Here is a 6,527-nt window from a genome sequence, read left to right on the forward strand (position 1 = left end):
ATGTTGCAGAGGGCGTGATGAGTGGCGTCACAGCACTTGTCAGTACTCCCCGAGAGCGACACATTACTTTCCATATTTTACTTCAAGTTGCTCGCCGTGTTAACATTCCTCCCCCACAACTTTCATCCCAAGAGGCGCTCAGTTGTCTCGGGTAACGCGCTCGTCTTTCCCAGTATCAATATTGATTAAGATATTCCAGATGTTGAAATTTGCGTCCGTGTGCTGTTTAGTGTTGCCGGCAGCACGGGGAGAAAATATATGCCGGGGGGGGGGGGGGGGTAGAGGGGAGGGGGGTGGAGGGGGGGGAGGGGGCACGAAAACTTGCATATTGCACAGCAGTATTGCTAGGATTGCAACCGACTGGGTGGCATACCCGCCAGACAAATCATGCCGGATTAACGTTAAATGAACATTGATTCAATGTTTAACAACATCGTTTGCCAAGCTTAGTCCGGATAGTTACGTTATTACGGAGGCAGGAACAGTCAGTACACGGATTCACAAGCCAGAAAGGCATGCGAATATACACTGTGGTATAGGTCGATTATTCTTGTGCATTCGTACAGTTCACTTTCAGGTCTGGACCATGTTAAGGACGACAGTATAGTTGGTGGTTAGTCAGTTGGCTCTCGTGGTGGCTTAAACCTTCCACAAGTCCAGAATGGGAAAGCCTTATTCAAAGTCAGGCACAGTGTGGCTACAGGCTGTGCCTGTAGCCTGTAGTCACTAAATCTGCTCCAGATTTAGTGACAGGTGAAGCTAAACATTAAAGCTGGGATATGTGCTACCAAACCTCAAGGTTTAATATTGCTATTCTAAGTAACTCAAAGTTCTTTTACAAGACAAACTTTCCTCGCCGTATAAAAAGTGAAGAAAATTTTGCAAACAATTAGGGCAGGATCGATAATTTTGTTTTTTTGTATAAATGCTAGGAGAGCGGGGGGGGGGGGGGGGGGTGGGGGGGAAGCCGGTACCAAGAGCTGAAGCTCAATCACTACCTCACTTTCTCTCCGCGTCATCTCCCAGTGCCACAAGACTGTGAGCGACCGCGCGCGCACTGCACCCGGGTCCATGCGATTGTCCTTCAACCGCTTGCTTGTTGAGGAAGAGACGGGCAGGACCGACGGAACCATGAGCCACCTAACAGGACCACGGAAGGGGCGGGGGGGGAGACGGTGAGGAGAGGAGACGGATGCTGCGTGTGAGACAGATAATGATGCTGGTGGACTACCTGGCACACCTTTATCCTGCAGTTTTCACGCTGTTGCCCACAGTCCCGACCCTCCAGCCGCCCTCATTGGCCACCCGCCCGTCTCCGCCCGTCCAGCCAAACCCATACACCACCCAACTTAAAAGTCCACCCACCCACCCACCGCCCGAAGTCCAGCCACCCATCTATCCAGCCAGGAAGGGGAGGGGGTGTAAAATTATTTGCAAATTAATATGAGTAAATTATATAAGTATAAATTACAAAATTATATAGGTAAAATGATAAAAGTGCGATTAAGTCCAGCGTCATCAAGGCCACGTCAGGAGAGGCACCTTACTGCTTACTTGATGAACGATGGTCAGCTGTGTGGTGTTAAAATGTGACGGAAGAACACGGTGGCATGACACTCTTGTGATGCTGGAGACACCGCACAGCGGGGTATACCAAGAGCGCAGAGCGGGGTATACCAAAAGCGCAGAGCGGGGTATACCAAGAGCGCAGAGCGGGGTATACCAAGAGCGCAGAGCGGGGTATACCAAGAGCGCAGAGCGGGGTATACCAAGAGCGCAGAGCGGGGTAACGCAAGGGGGGCAGGACGTCAAGAAGTAGAGTACAAACGAGTGCGAGCATCCCACCTTCCACACAGTTTACCCTTATCAGTGACCTGTTGACGTTCCCTTCAACTGTTGTAGGAGTCACAACTATCGTTAAGGTCTGTAGTGTTTTCCTTGACAATGGCACCAGTCCAGTGGCTGGGTACCAGCCCACAGCTGCTCAAACCCTGCCCACATTCGAACCCTGAATTTAAGCCCCCTGTTCATGTTCAAATTCAGAATACATGAACAGAATTTGTTCATGTATTCTGACCTCCCCTCCCCGGTACCTATCCCGTGAGTGGTGTTGCACGTTAATACTCCCCGGTACCCATCCTGTGAGGGGTCTTGTACGTTAATACTCCCCGGTACCCATCCTGTGAGGGGTCTTGTACGTTAATACTCCCCGGTACCCATCCTGTGAGGGGTAGGATTCAAGAGTCACAATGGGTTCAAGAACCAAATCCAAGGTGGTTTAGCCTAGGTAGGTACCAGCACCGGTGCGCTGGTTCAGCCGACTTCTCAAATCTCTCCTCTATGGAGGACAAGAATAGGAACATATATACGGACTACCATTGTAGATGATAGGCGAAATCTAAACAGTGTTCACCCAGTACAGATTGAGTACGGTGCTCAATCTACCCTCTACCCAGTAGAGTGAGGGGGGGAGGGGTCACGTCCCTCACTAGACAAGAGAAACAGGAGCGTGGAGGCCGACTCTTGAACAGACACTGCACTAAGCTCCCTAAGCGTGCTCCCTGGCACGCCGAGGCACCCTCACGAGTTTTTTTTTTTTATATATTATTTTCTACCACAGACGTGGCCACACATTTACAATGCTAACCAGCATATATACATTTTCTTCAGTCCTCCATGGACAGGGTGAGAGATGTGTTAAACATATAGTTCAAGGGTTTATTGAACACTCAACCACAGAAGGTGATTCGGTGCTTTTAAAATGCTAAGCTAACCTACATACGTAAATACATAGATACACAGATTTACGTATGCTCTACATAAAGTGTTAGATGTGTCTTTTACATAGTGTCATTAATGTACATTTACAAAGGTGAAATGTAATTCTGATCAGCTTCCATATATACTGGTGGCTGGCCCACCTCACGCTCCGCGGCTCCACACAGACCCACAACGTCCTACTATTCCACACAGAGTTGTCTGTGTTGAGTGCCACGGCGAGTGTGGGCACCACACCGTGGCACCAGGCTCCACCACACGTGTTCCGACACCGAGAATGAACCTCCTGACACCTGTGATTAGGAATAACAGGTGGGCCTTTGACAAGCCGCCGGTTCCTGTCCCTGCCTGTCGAGGCCGCTGAAGATGGAGGGTCAGGTTCCCTCCACCACGTATAATCCTTGGATTTCCCAAGTTTTATATTTTCTTCTATTTATAGTTCCCGTTGTCGGGGACAGGAAGCCTGAGTGGCACGATGCCCTTTAGGCGTGTAGTGAGGTCCCCCCCCCCCCCCACCAAGGTCGAACTACTGACCCTCCCGCCAGGATACAACCCCACAACAGTTGCCTATTACTGCAGGGTACCTATTTACTGTTAGGTGAACAGCCGCATTAGGTGAAAGAAAACTTGCCCAATCATTTCTTTCCCGGTCGGAAATCGAATTTGTGATCCCCGACTGAGAGAAAAGAAACCCAACAGCACTCCGAAGCTCCATTGTACAAGGTTCACAATTCACAGGTATTTCGGGGAGTTTCTTCATGCAGTTTGAGGATCGTACGAGACCTGGTTGAATCAATCGCCTGGGGCCAGATGCACGAAGCAGTTACGCAAGCACTTATGAACCTGTACATCTTTCCTCAATCTTTGGCGGCTTTGTTTATAAATATTAAAGAGTTAATGAGTTCGGAAGCAGCAGGCGGCTGTTTATAACAATAACAACAGTTGGTTGGCAAGTTTTTATGCTTGTAAATTGTTTAATAAATGTAACCAAAGCCATCAAAGATTGAGGAAAGATGTACACGTTTGTAAGTATTTGCGTAACTGCTTCGTGAGTCTGTGTCCTGGTCCACAAGTGTCAGTAATACCAATAACTGGTAGTTAGCACCACAACAAGGCACAAAGAGGCAGGAGGATATCTCTCGGTATAACAACAACAAGAGAACAACGACAGCAGTAACAAGAGCCGTTCAAGACATCAGAAGAGGTCATCCATAAACAACAACAAGTACGGGCAAATATAAACCAATATTTTAAACGTGTTCAACAATAGAAAATTCAGGGAAAGATGAAACGGAGAAAACTTGAGTGAAAGCAAAGCTGGGATGAAGCGACGGGGGGGGGGGGGGGGGGGGGGGGGAGGGGGAGGGGGGAGGGGGAGGTCCCAGGCAACAAAGCACATTAGCCTAGGCTCGGGGGATTACCTTTGGTGTGGCCGCTCTCCACCCCCCCCCCCCGTCCCCACCACAATCTTCCCCTGGTCTTCCCCACCACACCACACCACACCACACCACCGCCTCACACGCACCACCACGCCTCATGGATGGAAACTACAACCTGATGAGCCATGGTCATGTATAAATTAGTGAGCAAGTGGAATGAGCTCAATGGAGACGGAGTTAAAGCTAACTAGTCAAGATTAGCTTAAAAATCTTGACTAGTTAGACTTAAATCTTGACTTAACACAAATCTTTATAAATAAGGGAAGGTCTATGAGCTTCAACAAGTTTTTCAAGTACATATCGGAGAGTATATATAGGCAAGGAGAGCACATAGAGGCAAGACGCATAACTCTCACGCAGAACCTTTTCACAGGTGCAGCAGGAACTTAGCATGGGCGCCGGGCTCCCATGCATCACAGGGTGGTTGGTGCTTTGTACCAGCGTCCCCGGGTCACTACTCTCTCCCATAACTAGGCAGTTGGCCGCTTCCCAAGTACCTTCCAAATATGAACTGGCACCAGGTACTCTTGTTATTACGGAGGCGAGTAATTCCCGTACACCTCCGCCGTCCGCTACCTGGGTGGGTCACTCTGGGACTCCAGCGTCCCACTTGTGGATGCTGGAGCACGGGCCACGACCAGAGATCCCAGACCGATTCATTCATAATTCCTCTGCCGCCGTAACAAATCATTGGCGCCGTATAAATAATTCTCTAACCTTTAGGTTAGGTGCCAAAAATAATTGGCTGAACTCTCCAATGGAAAGTCAATCCGGATTAAAGAGCTCTTGGAGGACCCAACCGGACCGCATGCGTCATCCGTGGAGTATGGAAGGCGCTGTACCTGAAGAGTGGTTCCTCAAGGTGCACCACAGTACCCACAGGGACTTCGGGGGTGCTACAAGGAAAGACTGGGATCACAACACTATAGAGGTTGTCAAGATAACCACATCGCCTCCCACAGCCAATCATCATCCCCCAATTCCTCGCTGCTTTCTACCACCATCAATTTTTCGCGGCACCGACAAGAAAAAAAAAAGACTGGCGGACGTCAATTCGATAAATATTCGGCCGTGATTAGACATTTTTATGTTCCCTTGCAATACATCCTTCATTATCACCCGTCCACTCCACGTCTGTCTCCATACTCACGCCTCTGATTATTGTGCAACTAACAATACTGTTTTATTGCGCATTGAGACCAATTTGGAAGTTTCTAAGCTGCCGCGGCAGAATCTAGTCCGGGAAACTGAAGTAATGATTATATAACCATGCGGCAGGAAACATGCGCCTCGCCGACGATGGCCGGTTACAGCGCGTCGCCACCCCGGCTCAACCGGCTGGTACTGGTGTGAAGGCCAAGGACGATCAAGGGCTTATCTGCCATCAGACGGGCAATGTCAACTGTACGTATTGTTCGTGAGTGTGTACAACAAGTACACACCAGATGTACATGTTGATAGCAACCCGTCACAACAGTCTCCAGCTGACCACCTTCACCATCACACTGATGTACACACTGAGGTAAATCACAATTACCCTACACGTAGGCCTATGGGTATTTCCTGTGATTTACACATCCAAGACCCTAGGCCGTGATACTGACTGACCTGCTGTTGTCAGTCTGAAAGCCGAGGCAAGGACTGGCAAACAAATCCTTTAGTACAGTAGGCTACGTGCCCGACTCACAATCTTGGAGCCCATGTTCAATACACAGGCACGACAGATATGGTTGGTCACGATTCATTTCCCCCGACAACCCCGACAACCCCGACAACAGGAATGTGAAAAAATACACACACCAAAAACACAGCGCGGGGGAATTTCCCCCCACATGGGGGCGGAGTCATGTATGTTGGGACTGGGTACTGTAGGGGATACAGTAGGGGGGGGTACGGTAGGGGATACAGTAGGGGGGTACTGTAGGGGGGTACTGTAGGAGGGGTACTGTAGGGGGGTACTGTAGGGGGGTACTATAGGGGGGGTACTATAGCGGGGGTACTGTAGGGGGGGTACTATAGGGGGGTACTGTGGGAGGAACGTGGGAGCCTGCGGGTATAGGGATGGTACTACATGCTCATAGCATTCCCATTATCTTAAATTTTTCTCAAGACAATTTTAACTCTCAAGATAAAAACAAATTTATATAGACACACCTGCACTCTGGTGCAGCAAAAACCTTTACAGTTTTGGAAATGTTAATGTTGCCAACTGCAACCGGACACCCGCGTCCAGACACCCGCGTCCGGACACCCGCGTCCGGACACTCGCGTCCAGACACCCGCGTCCAGACACCCGCGTCCGGACACCCG

Source organism: Procambarus clarkii, chromosome 10 (genome assembly GCF_040958095.1).
Source record: "Procambarus clarkii isolate CNS0578487 chromosome 10, FALCON_Pclarkii_2.0, whole genome shotgun sequence".
NCBI classification, from domain to species: domain Eukaryota; kingdom Metazoa; phylum Arthropoda; class Malacostraca; order Decapoda; family Cambaridae; genus Procambarus; species Procambarus clarkii.